Genomic DNA, 19,019 nt, shown 5'->3' with positions numbered 1-19,019 from the left:
CAACATTAGAAAGCAGCACAGAAGTCATTTTTAGTGTCTTTGTCTCAACACAAGACAAATCCTCCCCAACCGAGACCTCAAACTGTCTGGTCTGTAAGTTAACCCATATTTTATTAGCTGGACGCTGGACGCCGGACACCGTAAGATGATTCCTACGCTGCACCAGTTCCTATGAGACACCATGAAAATAATTCAGACCTTGTTTTTTACAGGAAGGGCCATCAATATTGTTTCTGTGGACACGCTGACAATTCCTAGTTGAATTAATGAACCTGAAGTTGTGAGGCCACTTCTAATGACAATCGACAGACAGTGTCTCAGTAGACAGGACTCTGTTTCTCATGCATTTGTAGGGTCAGTTTGAGTCTCGTTGGAATGGTTTGGAGGGAAAAGTACACTCTGGAGTCAATTAACCGCTCTTCTCTCTTCTCTGAGTTCTGTGACCTGGTAATGAACCCAATGACAATGGCGGTAAACAACTAGGTCTGTTTGCTGCTAGGCATTCTGCATGAGGACCACAACATGCTCTGGCTGGCTAAAGACGATGAGGAGGAGGAGGAGGATAAAGGCAAGCGAGCACAAACACTCAACTCTGTGAGGGTCCATGATCCCACTGTACTAGTCAACTCCAAAGCCTCAGAGAGATGGGCATCAGTCCAGCTGTGTACCCCCCCCCTCCCCCATCCATCCCTCCCTTCATCACCTCAAATCTCCTTCCATCTCTCTCTCACTTCGTCTCTCTCTCTCTCAATTTTCGATTTCAATTTACAGGCTTTATTGGCATGGGAAACATATCTTTACATTGCCAATGCAATGTAACAGTGTTGGATACAGTGTTGGAATGTTGGAATGATGTGCAAATAGTCAAAGTACAAAAGGAAAAAATAAATAAACATAAATATGGATTGTATTTACAATGGTGTTTGTTCTTCACTGGTTGCCCTTTTCTTGTGGCAACAGGGTCACAAATCTTGCTGCTGTGATGGCACACTGTGGTATTTCACCCAATAGATATGGGATTTTATCAAAATTGGATATGTTTTCAAATTCTTTGTGGGTCTGTGTAATCTGAGGGAAATGTGTGTTTCTAATATGGTCATACATTTGGCAGGAGGTTAAGAAGTGCAGCTCAGTTTCCACCTCATTTTGTGGGCAGTGTGCACATAGGCTGTCTTTTCTTGAGAGCCAGGTCTGCCTTTGGCTATGCTCACTGAGTCTGTACATAGTCAATGATTTCCTTAATTTTGGGTCAGTCACAGTGGTCAGGTTTAGTGTCTTTACCACTGTGTACTCTCTGTTTAGGGACAAATATCATTCTAGTTTGCTCTGTTTTTTGGTAAATTCTTTCCAATGTGTCAAGTAATTATCTTTTAGTTTTCTCATGATTTGGTTGGGTCTAATTGTGTTGCTGTCCTGGGGCTCTGTGGGGTCTGTTTGTGTTTGTGAACAGAGCCCCAGAACCAGCTTGCTTAAGGGGCTCTTCTCCATTCTTGGTTGGTGAGCGGATCCCAGACTTCACAAACATAAAGGGCAATGGGTTCTATAACCGATTCAAGTATTTTTTGCCAGATCCTAATTGGTATGTCAAATTTGATTATTTTTTTTGATGGCGTAGGCCCTTCTTGTCTTGTCTCAGATCATTCACAGCTTTATGGAAGTTACTTGAGGCTCTGATGCTTAGGCCAAGGTATGTTCTGTTTTTGGCGTGCTCTAGGGCAACGGTGACTCTCCCTCTCTCTCACTCCATATCTCCCTCCATCTCTCTCTTTCTCACTCAATCTTTCCCTCTCCCTCAATCTCTCCCTCTCCCTCCCTCTCCCTCCCCCCCGGGCTGCCCAGCCCAGCTGTGCTCCCCACTGACATCTCCCTCTATCTCTCTCTGGTGGTTTCTTCCCAGCTGGAGTCATGGTGGTTTGTTCCCCGGGTGGGGTCATGGTGGTTTGTTCCCAGCTGGGTTCATAGCTGTTTTTTCCCAGTTGGGTTCATAGTGGTTTGTTTCCAGCTGGGTTCATGCTGGTTTGTTACCAGTTGGGTTCATGCTGGTTTGTTACCAGTTGGGTTCATGCTGGTTAGTTCCCAGCTGGATTCATGGTGGTTTGTTCCCAGCTGGGTTCATGGTGGTTTGTTCCCAGTTGAGTTCATGGTGGTTTGTTCCCAGCTGGGTTCATGGTGGTTTGTTCCCAGTTGAGTTCATGGTGGTTTGTTCCCAGCTGGGTTCATGGTGGTTTGTTCCCAGTTGGGTTCATGGTGGTTTGTTCCCAGCTGGGTTCATGGTGGTTTGTTCCCAGCTGGATTCATGGTGGTTTGTTCCCAGCTGGGTTCATGGTGGTTTGTTCCCAGTTGGGTTCATGGTGGTTTGTTCCCAGCTGGGTTCATGGTGGTTTGTTCCCAGTTGGGTTCATGGTGGTTTGTTCCCAGCTGGGTTCATGGTGGTTTGTTCCCAGCTGGGTTCATGGTGGTTTGTTCCCAGTTGGGTTCATGCTGGTTTGTTGGCTCTTATCAAGGGCTCACCTAGAGTGTTGCTTGGATGATGCCCATGATCAGAGCAGAGCAGGGAAGTTGAGGGAGGGAGGAAGGAGTATCTGGGTCAGGATTTAGGTCCCCCTTGGTGAAGTGGGAAAGGGAGAGAAAGAGAGAGACAGGCCGAGACTCATTATGCCCCCTCCTCTTTCCCTCTCTCTTTCTGTATTTTTCACTTTATCCTTGTCACCGCCAGCAAGCAAAATGTTACAATCAGACATTCATGATGAGGCAGGTTCTACTCTTCACTGCAACGCCTCTTCCCCAAGCCGATTCTAAATAGCCTTCAATTCTGTTATCAATGTATCATTCGATAAAAATACATTTCACCAATATACATTATTATATTTCCCCCTTAATCTTATGTGACACCTGCTGTGATTTCCTTATTAGACTGAGAAGTTACTTCCAGAAACATTGAAAAGTTAGGTGAAGAATTCATCAGGAGGCAAATTTTTCCCCCTCCACTCTACGGGGGGGGGGGGGGGGGCGGACGGACAGCTCGGTAATTGGATTTGAGGGAGAAAAGGGTCTTAGGCGGTGAGACATGAAATGAGGAAGGAGGATAGCCCTCATCCCTGTTGCTCTTTTTCCAGCTGCTCCCTGATAGGACAAAGCTGGTTGCTGGATGCCGAGCGCTGGGAGCCGGAGGTGGAAAGCCTCTCCTTCACAGGAGGAGAATCGGCTCAGGAGGAGAGCATTCCCGGCTGGGATGATCTAGAGGGTTTGGCAGGGGATCCAGCCCAGTCGACAAAGATGGATGATCATGGCAGCGGATTGAGGGCACAGTGAACCGGAGTGCTCCAATTCTCTCTCTCCATGGCATGCAGAATTGTGGCGTGTAGCGTGAAGAACGTGCTAGGGGAATTGCTGGTAATCCTGACACAGAAGAAAGGAGCTGGACAATGATAAAAAAAGGAGACTAAGAAATGTCTCAGCGTGTTGACTGGACTGGCAGGATCAGGAAATTATCCATCTGGACAGAAGACCGAGAACAGTGGCCGTCTCAGTGGAAGAGACCACGGTCAGACAGAGGACCGACAAACCAGCAGAGTTCTGTCAACTCTGTTTATGACAGTTGTTGATGAGGAAGTCGAAATCAAATTCCTTAGCACTGTCTTCAGCATGCAAATGCAGATGTTTCATTGCATGTCACATACAGTTTATGCCATCAACTGAATGTTGATACTATTTCTGCAGAAAAAAAACCCATCTCAAGACACAACCTAAATGTTAATGATTGCATTACGTAAGCTTTATGACAACACATTATAAGGAAAGTAACTGGCTTCCCAGATATACAGCTGGATGAGTGTGTGTCCTCCAATGGCCAGTGTTTTTCTTTCTAGTCATTAGTGTTATAGAGCTCCATCTTTACTGATGGCTATAATTAGTAGCAGGGGGGTCATTTTGTTGTTCAAAACATCTGTGGAGACACTTCTTTTTTACATAATGTGCCATTATAATTTGTCTTCCTTTTTTAATTTTGTTTGATTAAAGTATTTGTCTCTGACAAGCTTTCCTTGATGACACATATAATGAATAATGTATTATAATTTGCGGCGAAATTAGCTGAGATTACTAAGCAACGCAAAAATGTTGTAGCAACCCAAAGCTAATTGGACAGCCAGCTGTGAGCATTAGGTATTGAGTGATTCCTCACGAAACCCAGACAATAAAAAACATGATTTTTTTGTGATGTTCACGAAATGTAATTCATAGAATAGTCCTTTGGAGGAAGGATTGTTGACAGATTGTATCTAAAAGCATATTTGAGAAATAATTCATCAAAGTTGGCATATTTAGGACATTTTGGCCTCACACAGGCCATAGTGTTTTATATGTAGGTGCAACAAATAAAAAAATTGTGTCATTTGATGCTTTACCGCTTGTTCTGTAAAATGAGTAGTATTTTGATTTCATAAACGTTTTGTACATACATTAATGAATATTGACAAATATAAACATGAATATACAACGGGTGGGTATAATCCCGAATGCTGATTGGTTAAAACTGCATTCCAGCCGGTGTCTATTCCACAAGTTACCACCGGGTAAATCTATAACGTTAAAATGCCTGTTTACTCTGATCCATCTGACTGCGTTTCCACTGTCTCATCAGCCCAGCCAGGCAGTTTATGAACTTGAGTTCCACTATAAAAAGCATCTAGACATTATCTCACATTTCTTTTAGACTAACATTTAATTTTCAACAGCAGAGATTTGTATAAACCTTGCTGTCTGTCTCTCCGACATATGCAACATTGTTTCAATATTCATATTCCATCTCCAGCTGTCGCATAGTAATGAACGTGTCGGGAGTCGGAACGAGTCAGACAGACAGGCAGGCAGCGTTTCTCAGCCAGTCGAAATCATGAATCAGCTGTCAAACGAATCGAAGATTGCGGTCTTTCCAGTTTGAAGTGATTATGTTAGCTGTGTTGTTGGCAAGCTCCTCTGAACAACAGTGTCCTGACGAGAGAGCCCATTTTCTAGGCCAGGCGAAGTCTCGCATCATTAGCGCATTGTTATGGAGGTATCCAAATACATTTCACTAGAAAACAGCTTAAACAAATGCAAACTAAGCTACTTTGTTGTTATTCTGGTTGCACTGCTTGACGTGACTGTAAATTAGTCGTAGTTGGCTAGCTAGCAAGCAAGGTTGCGTCCATACTGTAGACATAGAACAAAAAGACTGAACGACTGGGTTGCGTCTCAGGCAACCGAACCGATAGAACAAAAGACTAGCTGGCTTGGGTAGCAACCCTAGATTTGTGTTGGGACTATATCTTTTGAAAGGATGAAATTGTATGAATAAATTCATCAACATAAAGTTCATGAAAATATGTCAACCATTTTTTGAATATGTTGGTAACCCGTTGTATAAAAGTTATAATGCCCTTGAAGACGGTGTTTTGAGGATATATTGGCACGGTTTGGTATTTGGTATTTTATTAGGATCCCCATTAACTATTGCAAAAGCAGCAGCTACTCATCCTGGGGTCCACATCAAACATGAAACATGACATAAACAGAACATTAATAGACAAGAACAGCTCAAGGACAGAACAACATTGTCTCGGGCCTAACACCAGGGCCAATATATCCTCCAAACACCGGCTTCTCTTATCACTTAAATAAAAACATTTCTTTGGCAAGTTTTTCAATATATTGTTGAAGATAGTACTGTAGGGACATATCTGATTTTCAGTGTGATGTGGATTTCAAAAGGAATAATAAAAACAATAAGGAATAAATAAACCAATAAACTCATCCCTGAACTACCAAACTTCTACTTCATTCTCAATCATATTGCAATAATGATTATTCAACTCAAACCATGTCCAACATGCCCAACAGCAACAGGACACCATTAAAAGTGTTGGTTCCATGTTTCATGAGTTGAAATAAAAGATCCCAGAAATGTGCCATACCCACAAAAAGCTTATTTTTCTCAAATGTTGTGCACACATTTGTTTACATCCCTGTTCTTGAGCATTTATCCTTTGCCAAGATAATCCATTCACCTGACAGTTGTGGCATACCAAGAAGCTGATTAAACATTTTTTTACATTTACATTTTAAGTCATTTAGCAGACGCTCTTATCCAGAGCGACTTACAAATTGGAAAGTACATACATATTCATCCTGGTCCCCCCATGGGAATTGAACCCTGTTCCCCCCGTGGGAATTGAACCCACAACCCTGGCGTTGCAAGCGCCATGCTCTACCAACTGAGCCACACGGGACCAGCATGATCATTACACAGGTGCACCTTGAGCTGGGAACAATAAAAGGCCAGTCACACAAAACAATGCCACAGATGTCTCAAGTTTTGAGGGAGTGTGCAATTGGCATGCTGAATACAGGAATATCCACCAGAGCAGTTGCCAGAGAATTGAATGTAAATTTCTCTACCATAAGCAACTTCGTTTTAGAGACTTTGGCAGTACGTCCAACCGGCCTCACAACCGCAGACCACGTGTAACCATGCCAGCCCAGGACCTCCACATCCGGCTTCTTAACATGCAGGATTTTCTGAGACCAGCCACCCGGACAGCTGATGAAACTGTGGTTTTGCACATCCAAAGAATTTCTGCACAAACTGTCAGAAACCGTCTCATGGAAGCTCATGTGTGTGCTTGTCGTCCTCACCAAGGTCTTGACCTGACTGAAGTTTGACGTCGTAACTGACTTCAGCGGACAAATGCCCACCTTCGATGGCCACTGGCTTGCTGGAAAAGTGTGCTTTTCACGGATAAATCCCGGTTTCAACTGTACCGGGCAGATGGTGTCATGTGTATGGCGTCATGTGGGTGTATGGCATCAGTTTGCTAATGGCAACGTTGTGAACAGAGTGCCCCATGGTGGCGGTGGGGTTATGGTATGGGCAGGCGTAAGATACGGACAATGAACACCATTGCATTTTATCGATGGCCATTTGAATGCACAAAAATACCGGGATTGTTTCATGTTGCGTTTTAATATAACACTGAGTAGTACTCTGACATAACAGTAGGTAGTCACAGTTGTAACAGATCAGTCATCCCACACGCCCACACTGGCTGGGCAGTATAATGAAGTGATGGCCGGAGTGTGTGCAGGAGAACATGACGAGTGAAGCAGCTGTCTACTTGATTAACTACATTGCCTCTACGGCTTCCCTCCCTCCACTCCCTCCACACCACCCACTGGCCATTGAGACACTGCCTGCCCCTTTTCGATAACCCCATCCAGGGGACTGGAACCCACGGGAGAGACGAGTGAGACAGTAGGTTCCCTCCTGAAGGGAAATAGGTGCAGAGAGGGAGGATGACTCCCAAATGGCGCTGACTATTCCATACTGTATAGTGCATATTCCCTTCGGGCCTTGGGCCCGGTTTCCCCATTGCGATGAAATTTAGGCTTACGATTGTTTTAATCTTACAACGGCTGAAGATGGAACATGCTTTTCCCAAAACACCACAAAGAGAGAATGGTCGCAAAGTGTGTCGTTGGAGCATGTGTCCATACTGATAGGATCGGGAAAAACAGGGAGCGCTGCTCTGGATCAGCTTTCTCCATTCAAATCTTTCCTTAACGTTAGAATCATTTCACAATACTGACGACGGATCAGCTCCTAGAGAGATTCTCTATTACCACCTATGGCTGCAAATATTGAGGCAGCTTATTCTACTGCTTACCCAATAAAAAATAAGCCTATTTAATACAAATATATAATAAATAAAAAATCACAGATTTGGCGCATCATTATGCACATGTTAGGCTACACATGATGAAATATATTGAGACACATTAAATACAGTAGCCTACAAGCAGAAAAATAGAACACATTTATTGAACATTAAATGTATTTCAATACTTTTGAAATAGGCTTATAGCCTACTGTTTATACTTTATATTTTAATGCAGTCATTTAGATTTGCTCGCCACTGTATACCTGGATTGACTCTGATTTACTGTATTTTTGTTTTGACTCAATGCAGAGATTTCAATTGTGAATCCAGCACTGATCCAGCTCTGCATACGTCGCTTGTTTGTATCAATTGCAAAGACATTGGTAACTTTTGTATTTGTAATAAACTTTGTTCTGAAGTTATCGCTGGTAACAGAGAGACGGATAAATCATGTGATTCTATGTTTAATGAAGATCTTCTGTGTATGAAGTGACGCGGGAGAGAAAAAAAGGATCTAACGACACACTTAGCATTTCTACGAGTGGTCTGAGGCTGGATTAATATTTCAAGCGTTTTCAAGTGCAACGTTAATAAATCCTCTACGGGATCGGTGTCCCTCCACCGGGACGGTTGAGCTAACGTGCGCTAATGTGATTAGCATGGTATTGTAAGTAACAATAACATTTTCCAGGACATAGACATGTCTTATATGGGCAGAAAACTTAAATTAATGTTAATCTAACTGCACTGTCCAATTTACAGTAGCTATAACAGTGAAACAATACCATGGTATTGTTTGAGGAGTGTGCACAACAACAAAAAACTTTTATCATGGCAACTGATTTGATACATTCACCTTTGAAAGTAAATAATGTACTTACATTCAGTAATCTTGCTCTGATTTGTCATCCTGAGGGTCCCAGAGATAAAATGTAGTGTTATTTTGTTTGATCAGATCTATTTTTATATTGAAATGTAGGAACTGGTTTCTACAGTTTGAACCCCTGCTGTGTCTGGCTCCACACCCACCCTACCATCTAGATGTGTGAAAGTTAGTGTATAAGCTAATGATCCATCATGTAGGACATTCCTGGGAGTGTGTAAACTTACATTTTATATTACCATATCATTTTTGTATGTTCTCTATAGTTATGTACTTGAAAATGTATCAATTGCCCAATTCGGCACCAATTCGGCAACAATTCAAAGATGATGAAGGGGGGAAAAAAACATGTTTTTTTTGTTTGTATTATCGTTTACCAGATCTAATGTGTTATATTCACTTACATTAATTTCACATTTCCACAAACTTCAAAATGTTTCCTTTCAAATGGTATCAATAATATGCATATCCTTGCTTCAGGTCCTGAGCTACAGGCAGTCAGATTTGGGTATGTCATTTTAGGCAAAAATTGAAAAGAATGGTACGATCCCTTAATAATGATGGTTTTGGGTAAAGGCTTGGAGATTTATATGAAGGTTCTAACGATTAACTTAGCCTTAAGATGTCTTTTGGGAAACCGGGCCCTGTCAAAACTTGTGTGCTATAATAGACACACCCTATGACAAAAGCTGAGCAGTGTTTCCTGGCAGGCTGAGGTACTGTGCACTCTGAACAGCTGACCATGCAGGAACTAGGGGGAACAGAGGGGGAACCTGCTGATTTACACTGGGTGAGTTAATGAAAACATTGTCATGGCTTTTGCAAAGAGGTTTCAGGGCTTGTCTGAAATACACACTTTCTTTCCCTGAAACACACACTCCTTCCCTGAAACACACACTCCTTCCCTGAAACACACACTCCTTCCCTGAAACACACACTCCTTCCCTGAAACACACACTCCTTCCCTGAAAGACCATCTGGCTTTTTTGTGTTGAGGGAATATTAGGAAATGGAAATGCAGATGTGTGATTTAAATTGAGAATGGGGGTCTTCTGTAGCTTGTTTGGTAGAACATGGCGCTTGCAATGCCAGGATAGTGGGTTCAATTCCTGGGACCATCCATACGTAAAATGTATGCTTGCATGACTGTAAGTCGCTTTGGATAAAAGCTAAATGGCATATATATAACACACACTCCCTTTCCATGGCCTCCCTGTTTTGTACACACTCCCTTTCCATGGCCTCCCTGTTTCGTAGTGCTAGCTAACCCCCATGAGTTTTGTCTGGGCGGTACAAGTGAGGTGAAACATGGCTGGTGGTGCTACTGCTAGGCTCATGGGCTCACTTACCACAGTAAACCTTTCTATACCCCCCCTTGCTTCCTCTAGCTCTGCCTCTGGGCTGCTGGGAGGCATTCACTGCTGTGGATCCAGACAAACACTAATTAACAATACACTGTCTGTGCATAGATGTGTTTAGTTCAAGACCGGGTAAAAAATTACTAACCAGATGAATGTGTTGCTGTATTAAATGTATAGCCAGTGTCATGACCCAAGGTGTCATACAAAGGCTTTCCTTTTGAATAGAGGGGATTTTTTTCCATTTATCCAGAGGTGTCTAAAACCGAATTTTTTTCTTTGCCCTTTCCCGACCATAATGGGGATAAAGCGTTACTATGGTAACCAAAGCACTCAGGTACAATTCATCATTGTGGGCCCATAGAAGCCCATTCTACTACAAAAGCAGTGAAGGTTCCAGCAAAAGAAACGCTGAGGCACGACTCATGAAATCCGTTTTAGGTAGCTAAGGCTTTTCTTTCATGGATTCAACAAATTCAATGAATTTACTGACAGTCATAAACACATGAATATCTTTCTGCATACACCTTGATATTCTCCCTGTGCCAGAGCTCTTCTGTTTTTATAGAGGAAAAGGGATTTTCCACTTCATAGCTTCTTATCTGACTCTCTCCCTTCTCCCCGTAATTATAATTAGGGAATGGATAATGCCTTCAAATGTTAATCTCTATCGTACAATCAGTGGCACTCAGGGGAGACAATGACATAAAACACCCAAAATAACAGCAGCTCTGTGAAACCGGATCTCTCTCAGATTCCCCATTCGCCATAATTACCTGAAGTTTAGCAGTGGTGGCTGGCATGGCAATCAATGCACGCTTCTGATGGGGACACGTTTAAATGGAATCGGATGAATAATGGATAGCGTTTGATATTGTGGCATGAGGACACAGGCATTTCTGAGTGCTGCAGGCTTCCCTCTCTCCATTCTGCTGTGCAAGCAGAGCCTCAGAGTGGCACAATATATATGTATAATCTGACTTTAACAACGAGCACAGAGGAAAGAGGTATATTATCCAAGGCTGGCTGTGGGAAATGCTCATTTTGGGGGGGTGGAAAGGGGATTGTAAAGTAGAAGGCGGCATGAATGAAGGGGAGATCCAATGAGTTTGGTTCATGTATCAGAGACGAGGCCTAACCTTTAAGATACCTCTGCACCTCCATGCTCCTCACTCCTTGAGTCCTCTGACAGATAGACAGAGAGATGTTGTCAGTGAGGACGGAAGGAAAGGGACGGGTGGCGTAGAAGAAGCTGAAGAAGAATTTCTAAAAGGTTCAGATCAATGAAAGAGTTCAGGACCATCTTTACAGGTGGCACGGCCCCAGTCAAATCTTTTCCCTTCACCGGGGAGAGGCCCACATACAGAACACGAAGTTTGACTGAAGGGAACACTCTTTCTGAGCTCAGACTTCTAGCATCTGAGGATCCTGACACTAACACCCCCAAAACATCTTAGTTAACAGACCCTGGGCATAGTGATGGAGAGATGTAGGTCTGTCTTGTAAGCTTCCATCAAATGTTTCACTAAATGTGCCAAAAGACCCTTCACTACTGTATTTGCCAGAAAGGTTGCTTTGGGTTAGCTGTACATTCTCCAGTGCTGCTTGCTACTGAATGTGGTTCTATTTAACCAGAACTGACCATTAACTGGGTTAGTTCTCTGCTGTGTCATTCTGGAGCTCCATATAATGTGGTGGGGAATAACACACATTGAAGCATCACACAGACTTGTAGCACCCAGTTGGACTACTTCACATTAGATATTGTGCTTGCACACATTAGATTAATTTATTCACTCAGTGTTTCACACATTCGGGTACTGTATCCATATAGACCCTTACACACCTTGTGTTAGCAGACACATGGTGAGACCCGCAGTAGCTCAGCACAGTCGACAGTCTGGGGAGCTGATCAGTATGCTCAGTACTGCTAACACAGCTAGCTAATCGTATGACGGAAGATACTGACATGTAATCACAGTGACCTTGGTGACTTGGTAACTCAGAATGTTTGGCGTATGGATGATGCTTGGAGCGTTCCAGGTAGCCTCTGTCACACTGCCTCCCTGGCATGCTTATCTCACTGCTCCCGCTTGTTTTACAGGAAGCAATCAATATATTCGAAATGTCACGTAATCCATCTCCCAACAGCCCAGACTGCTAAATTGGGACGTTTAGTTTCCCACCTGAGGGGTCAACAGAGAAATCAATGTTCCAGTACAGGTAGTTGCTGCACTGTATTTTCAACAACATCAAAAGCTCGAAGATCAGAATCGTGCTCGCATTCAAAGTATTTTTTCAGATTTATTCTCAAGGTCCATACTTGGCCATTGTTCTCGTTGGAGAAGTAATCTTTTCCTCTGCAGCGGCTGAAAATTAGCGAGGTTGGTTGGGTAATCCTTTATGTTACATGCCAAGAGCATTCAGAGCAGAGTCTTTCTCTCCCTGAGCGTTGACACTGGCTCTATTTCACTGGAGGAGGCAGGGGGGTTGAATGATGGGCAGAAGCAAGCATGACTAGGGTGCTCTCCACCAATACACTGTCTATTAACATTTTAATCAATATGAATTGAGTATGAGTTTCCATTGAAACTACTGAATTCAACTGAATGCAGAAAATCTTGTCTTTGTGGCACTCGGGCTTCTTTCCAACTCTAAATTAAATCAAGTGTAATTATTCACACAATGTGGAGGAAGAGTGGGCTGTGTTGGAAATGGAGGCAGCTTTGTGGCTGTTCTCAACACTGATCTACAGTATAAGACACAGTCAGTTGCCAATTGACAGAGACATTCTTTATCAACTCATTGAAACAGTGTGAGGACGAGCTGTCCTTTAAAACACACAGTACTGCAGACAATTAGGTGGCTGCGTCCATATCATGGCCCACCACTGTGAGAGATCAGACTCTTCATTACTGCAGTTTATCATTGTTTATATCCTGAAGTATGTATTTTGTATGAAAGACCTCCCCTGTCTTGGACATGAAATATTAATTTCTTCTCCCTCAGGGGAAATCTGGAGAGGAGAGGAGAGGAGAGGAGAGGAGAGGAGAGGAGAGGAGAGGAGAGGAGAGGAGAGGAGAGGAGAGGAGAGGAGAGGAGAGGAGAGGGGTCGGTCCCCTGAGGCTGGGGGTGAGGCCTCCCAGAGCTCTGTGTCACAAGCCATTAGTGCTCCTAAGGCTCCCATGATGCTCCATAACATGCAGGGGCACCGGTGGCTGTCTGGAGGTTAGGCCGCTGGGCAGAAACATCTTCAGGTTGATTTGAAAAATGGATGCGTGTGTAAGGCAGCTGAGCACAGAGCCCATCCAACCCTGTCTAACTGGGCAACAGTTGCCATAGGATGCTTTGTCAGATTCCTCCTTGTTGTTCAAAGTCATTATTTCCTCTTTTCATCATTGTTGGGAGGGGATGGTTTCGAAAGTGCATAAATTGAGCTGAAGCCCCATATCCTTTCTACTGTAGATCTTGTCATCATTGAGATTTTGGGCACTTCCTTCGTGAGGGGTTTGTTTAACTCCCTCCTCCAGGTCTTCAATAGCTTCATTGAAAAGCATCACTAAAACGTGCACGATCCTGGCCCACAAGGCCCCTCACCACCGTGCTGCTACCAGTCTCTGATTAAGAGAATGGTGCACTTGTCAGATATATCCAATCTTCTTCCCTCCTGTTCTATCTACAGTGTCTGGAGAAATCATTTTGAGAAGGGAAACACTTCTTGAGGCTTGCATCAGGTGACCCAGAACTGATCGTATCTACGCCACAACTGACTGTCAGAGGAACCACTGAGATCATTCAGTGAGGGAGCAGTCAACACCTGTCAGCCCTGCGACGGCCGCAAGTCAAACACATACTGCTGAGGGGAGGATGGATCATAATAATGGCCGGAGCAAGGAAACCATGTGTTTGATGTATTTGATATCATTCCATTGATACTGCTCCAGCCATTACCACGAGCCTGTCCTCACTAATTAAGGTGGCACCAACCTCCTATAACTCTACATATTTCTTCTTCTCATATTTCAGAAACGAGATGCAGTAGAAGAGAAAGAGCATTGGCAGTGATGAATTAAGTTATAGAAAGATTGATCAACCAACCAATAAATTACTTCTATATGTTAGAAGGTGCGGCAGGTCGCCTAGTGGTTAGAGCGTTGGACTTGTAACCGAAAGGTTGCAAGATTGAATCCCTGAGCTGACAAGGTAAAAATCTGTCGTTCTGCCCCTGAACAAGGCAGTTAACCTGATGTTTCTAGGCCGTCATTGAAAATAAGAATTTGTTCTTAACTGACTTGCCTAGTTAAATAAATAGACAATCAAATCATTTTTGAGCCATTCATTGTTCAGATTGATGCATGTATCAGATTCAAATTGTTTTAATGAAGAACAAAAAGCTCCATCTAGAGAGCCTTAATGACCGGGGGTCTTTGTGCACATTCTGTGACGCTCAAATCTTAATTAGAACTAATGTGTTTTGATGCAATTACAATGGCTATTGTCACCCTGGGACATCATCTGCTGTCTCCCATCATAAAGCTGACTGTCTGGAATCTGGGAACACACGTTCCCCAAACAGAAAGCAGGTCTTTTAGGACTGTCACCGTCCTGGTGCTGAGTACTGCCGGCCCGACGGGCCCATAAACAGAAGCAGCATCTAGCATCAGCCGGGAGCGAGGCAGCAGCAACGTGATGGATGGCTGCAGGAGGGCCGCCTTCCTTTTGTGCCTGCGGCGCCTAGTCACTGAGGATTAAAACATTCATCAAATTAATGCCCAAGTGTCATAAGAGCCAGGGGAGCTGAGCACTGTTCGTTAAGGAAGAAACACAGTGATAAGCAGAGACAAACCAAAAGGAGGAGGGGCAAACAGAAAGAGGAGGCAGCAGCAGAGATGCAGTGCAGCTATAGTGCTGCAGAGAGACAGAGAGAGCAGCCAGTTTGATTACCCCTGCCATCTTTTCAAGAGAGATGGGCAAAAGCTAGCTCTATTTGCACACTGGCTCCCCTCCACTGTTGGCGTGGCTGTAGCCAGATCAATAGAGTCATGAAGATTATAAACAACAGATAAAGATCGCCTCCTACCCAAAGAACAACAAGCTCCAAAGCAGCCATAAATTGATTCCACAATTCCGTTTCTCAGATATTTGTTTGGGTGTAGATCAAAGCGGATTCACTAAGCCTCCCCTTGTTTGTTTATGTTGTTCTCTGTGTGTAGTCATTACGCTAGCTGGGATGTGTTGTTCTCTGTGTGTAGTCATTACGCTAGCTGGGATGTGTTGTTCTCTGTGTGTAGTCATTACGCTAGCTGGGATGTGTTGTTCTCTGTGTGTAGTCATTACGCTAGCTGGGATGTGTTGTTCTCTGTGTGTAGTCTTTACGCTAGCTGGGATGTGTTGTTCTCTGTGTGTAGTCATTACGCTAGCTGGGATGTGTTGTTCTCTGTGTGTAGTCATTACGCTAGCTGGGATGTGTTGATCTCTGTGAGTAGCCATTACGCAAGCTGGGATGTGTTGTTCTCTGTGTGTAGTCATTACGCTAGCTGGGATGTGTTGTTCTCTGTGAGTAGCCATTATGCAAGCTGGGATGTGTTGTTCTCTGTGTGTAGTCATTACGCTTGCTGGATGTGTTGTTCTCTGCGTGTATTCATTACGCAAGCTGGGATGTGTTGTTCTCTGTGTGTAGTCATTACGCTAGCTGGGATGTGTTGTTCCCTGTGTATGGTCATTACGCTAGCTGGGATGTGTTGTTCTCTGTGTGTAGTCATTACGGTAGCTGGGATGTGTTGTTCTCTGTGTGTAGTCATTACGCTAGCTGGGATGTGTTTTTCTCTGTGAGTAGTTATTACACTAGCTGGGATGTGTTGTTCTCTGTGAGTAGTCATTACGCTAGCTGGGATGTGTTGTTCTCTGTGTGTAGTCATTACGCTAGCTGGGATGTGTTGTTCTCTGTGTGTAGTCATTACGCTAGCTGGGATGTGTTGTTCTCTGTGTGTAGCCATTACGCCAGCTGGGATGTGTTGTTCTCTGTGTGTAGTCATTACGCTAGCTGGGATGTGTTTTTCTCTGTGAGTAGCCATTACGCAAGCTGGGATGTGTTGTTCTCTGTGTGTAGTCATTACGCTAGCTGGGATGTGTTGTTCTCTGTGTGTAGTCATTACGCTAGCTGGGATGTGTTGTTCTCTGTGTGTAGTCATTATGCTAGCTGGGATGTGTTGTTCGCTGTGAGTAGTCATTACGGTAGCTGGGATGTGTTTTTCTCTGTGAGTAGCCATTACGCAAGCTGGGATGTGTTGTTCTCTGTGTGTAGTCATTACGCTAGCTGGGATGTGTTGTTCTCTGTGTGTAGTCATTACGCTAGCTGGGATGTGTTGTTCTCTGTGTGTAGTCATTATGCTAGCTGGGATGTGTTGTTCGCTGTGAGTAGTCATTACGGTAGCTGGGATGTGTTGTTCTCTGTGTGTAGTCATTACGCAAGCTGGGATGTGTTGTTCGCTGTGAGTAGTCATTACGGTAGCTGGGATGTGTTTTTCTCTGTGAGTAGCCATTACGCAAGCTGGGATGTGTTGTTCTCTGTGTGTAGTCATTACGCTAGCTGGGATGTGTTGTTCTCTGTGTGTAGTCATTACGCTAGCTGGGATGTGTTGTTCTCTGTGTGTAGTCATTACGCTAGCTGGGATGTGTTGTTCTCTGTGAGTATTCATTACGCTAGCTGGGATTTGTTGTTCTCTGTGTATGGTCATTACGCTAGCTGGGATGTGTTGTTCTCTGTGAGTAGTCATTACGCTAGCTGGGATGTGTTGTTCTCTGTGAGTAGTCATTACGCTAGCTGGGATGTGTTATTCTCTGTGAGTATTCATTACGCTAGCTGGGATGTGTTGTTCTCTGTGAGTATTCATTACGCTAGCTGGAATGTGTTGTTCTCTGTGTGTAGTCATTACGCTAGCTGGGATGTGTTGTTCTCTGTGAGTAGTCATTACGCTAGCTGGGATGTGTTGTTCTCTGTGTGTAGTCATTACGGTAGCTGGGATGTGTTGTTCATTATGTAATATGAGGAGCTCAGGGCTCTGCTCTGCTAGCAGGAAGGAGCCATGCCAGCAGGTGGATGGAAACCAGTCTGAATGGAGCTGCAGTGAGCCTTTAAATCCAGCAGGAGCCAAGGTAGCTACCACAGCAAAGATTAAACAGAAATAGGGATTAAAACTCTCTTTCCTATGCACTTGAGCACAGCAAAAAGCCGGCTGGTGTGTGTCAGAACAGAAAAGCTACACATCTTACTATTAATTTATTTTGTGGCCTGCCATTGGAAAACGTTGTACACAATCTGGCGAGCGACCATTAAACGGATTTTGAGGAGATAAGAGTTACCAAGGCGTAACATCACCTGTAAGCGTTATTCAATATAAAAGTGCACCATCTACGATGTCATGAGGAAACCACCTATGAGTTATCTACTGTAAATGAGATCTCTTACATACACAGGTTAAATGAGTGTGTGTGTCTGTGTGTGTATGTGTGTGTGTGCGCATGCGTGCGTTACTCTTCATTAGACGGGGCTGACAACATACCACCCCACCAGGAGGCCTTGTGGAGTTGAGGAGAGTAAAGGTCTTGACTGCGCTACACTAACTGCTGCTGTCTTCTGGAACCTGTACCCACAATGCCTCAGGAGTTTCCAAATCATTATCAACTGACAAGAGTGTTGACCTTCGACCTAAGCCATATTCATAAGACCTCTGTTGTACTTAATTAATGACCTGAATACATTCATTGTGGGGAGATGTGGCAGCATATAGGACCCAGGATCCCTCAGCTCTCCTGGCAGCAGGGCTCATAGTGAGACTTTTTGCTGTGAAAGAGGTTCATCTTCCTGTCAGCTGTTTAAAAAGGCAGAGCTTGTCCTGGAACAGTACAGCATCAACCTACGTTTCGGCTAAATATAGTCAGGATGGGCCTGAAATGTAGTTCAATTAGCTGGTTTTAGACCCAGTAACACCCCAGGGTATTCATATATTCCAGATGTGAAGAAGACATTACGGAGAATAGCTTTTGTCACGTATTTACTGAAATACTTTGTTGACAGTCTTTGCTTTGCAGTAAGAATTATGAGCAAGCTACATATTCACTGTGTGTTTATAGCATCCAACAACCTTGTTGATGTCTATCCCCACTCATTCCTCATTCCCTTTATGCGTTGCCGATCCATCACTGTGTTTTCCTCTTCATCTTTCTCAGTGTGGACACCATGTTGGTTATCAGCATGTATGTCACCCCAGGGCAGTTCACCAGTCAATCTGTTTCATCTCTCTATCATGTCACAAGCTGCTTTTGGTTGGGCCTCATTTTGTTCCCTATGAACTATGTATGTTAGTAGAAGATATATACTACAGTTGTGGATGGGATCTACGTGATCCACCAGGTCCAGCTGGGGAGATCTATCTGGGTGTTCAGCTATAAGAGGATGACTGCTTAACTCGATAGCTCTTACCAACCCCCCTTCTCTCTATTGATCTCTCTCTCTCTCTTTCTCTTTTGCTCTCTGTCTACACCCATTTCACTTCTCAACTCCATCTCTGTCTCTCTCCATCTCCATCTTCCTCCTCCTTTTGTCTCTATGTCTCTCTCCATCTTCCCCCTCCTTTTGTCTTTCTGTGTCTCTCTCTGTAAGAGTACAGGAATACAGTCTTGAGCTGTGGAATAGGGGCGAGGGGTGAAGTCATTGAGCGAAAGGAGATACTTAGAACCTGATAAAAGGTTTAATTACATGCTGTGCCATGGCCGCTGTTGACAAACCTCTGTTTATTGATGTTAAGGCCTGTGAAATTGTTTTCATTAGGCTAATTATTCAGAGCAGTGTTTTGCTAATTTGATTTGAAAAGCACAGTAGCTTATATTGCTGCAGTATGAATACAGCTTTCCTCTCAAGAAAACCACCACGGTTTTGTCCAGAATGCCACCTACAGGTACAGTTGAAGTCGTAAGTTTACATACACTTAGGTTGGAGTCATTAAAACTCGTTTTCAAACCACTCCACAAATGTCTTGTTAACAAACTATAGTTTTGGCAAGTTGGTTAGGACATCTACTT

At 43.7% G+C, this 19,019-nt stretch overlaps 1 non-coding gene across 1 annotated transcript; it reads right to left on the bottom strand.

Annotated features, from left to right (window-relative positions):
* Positions 1-6,196: 6,196 nt before the first annotated feature.
* trnaa-ugc (transfer RNA alanine (anticodon UGC)) lies at positions 6,197-6,269 on the bottom strand. The gene has a single exon. It is a non-coding gene; the product is annotated as a tRNA-Ala (tRNA).
* Positions 6,270-19,019: the final 12,750 nt, after the last annotated feature.

Source organism: Salvelinus fontinalis, chromosome 29 (assembly GCF_029448725.1).
Source record: "Salvelinus fontinalis isolate EN_2023a chromosome 29, ASM2944872v1, whole genome shotgun sequence".
Classification (NCBI taxonomy): domain Eukaryota; kingdom Metazoa; phylum Chordata; class Actinopteri; order Salmoniformes; family Salmonidae; genus Salvelinus; species Salvelinus fontinalis.
The sequence above is the reverse complement of the archived record's forward strand: the minus strand, read 5'-3'. Positions and strand labels throughout refer to the sequence as shown.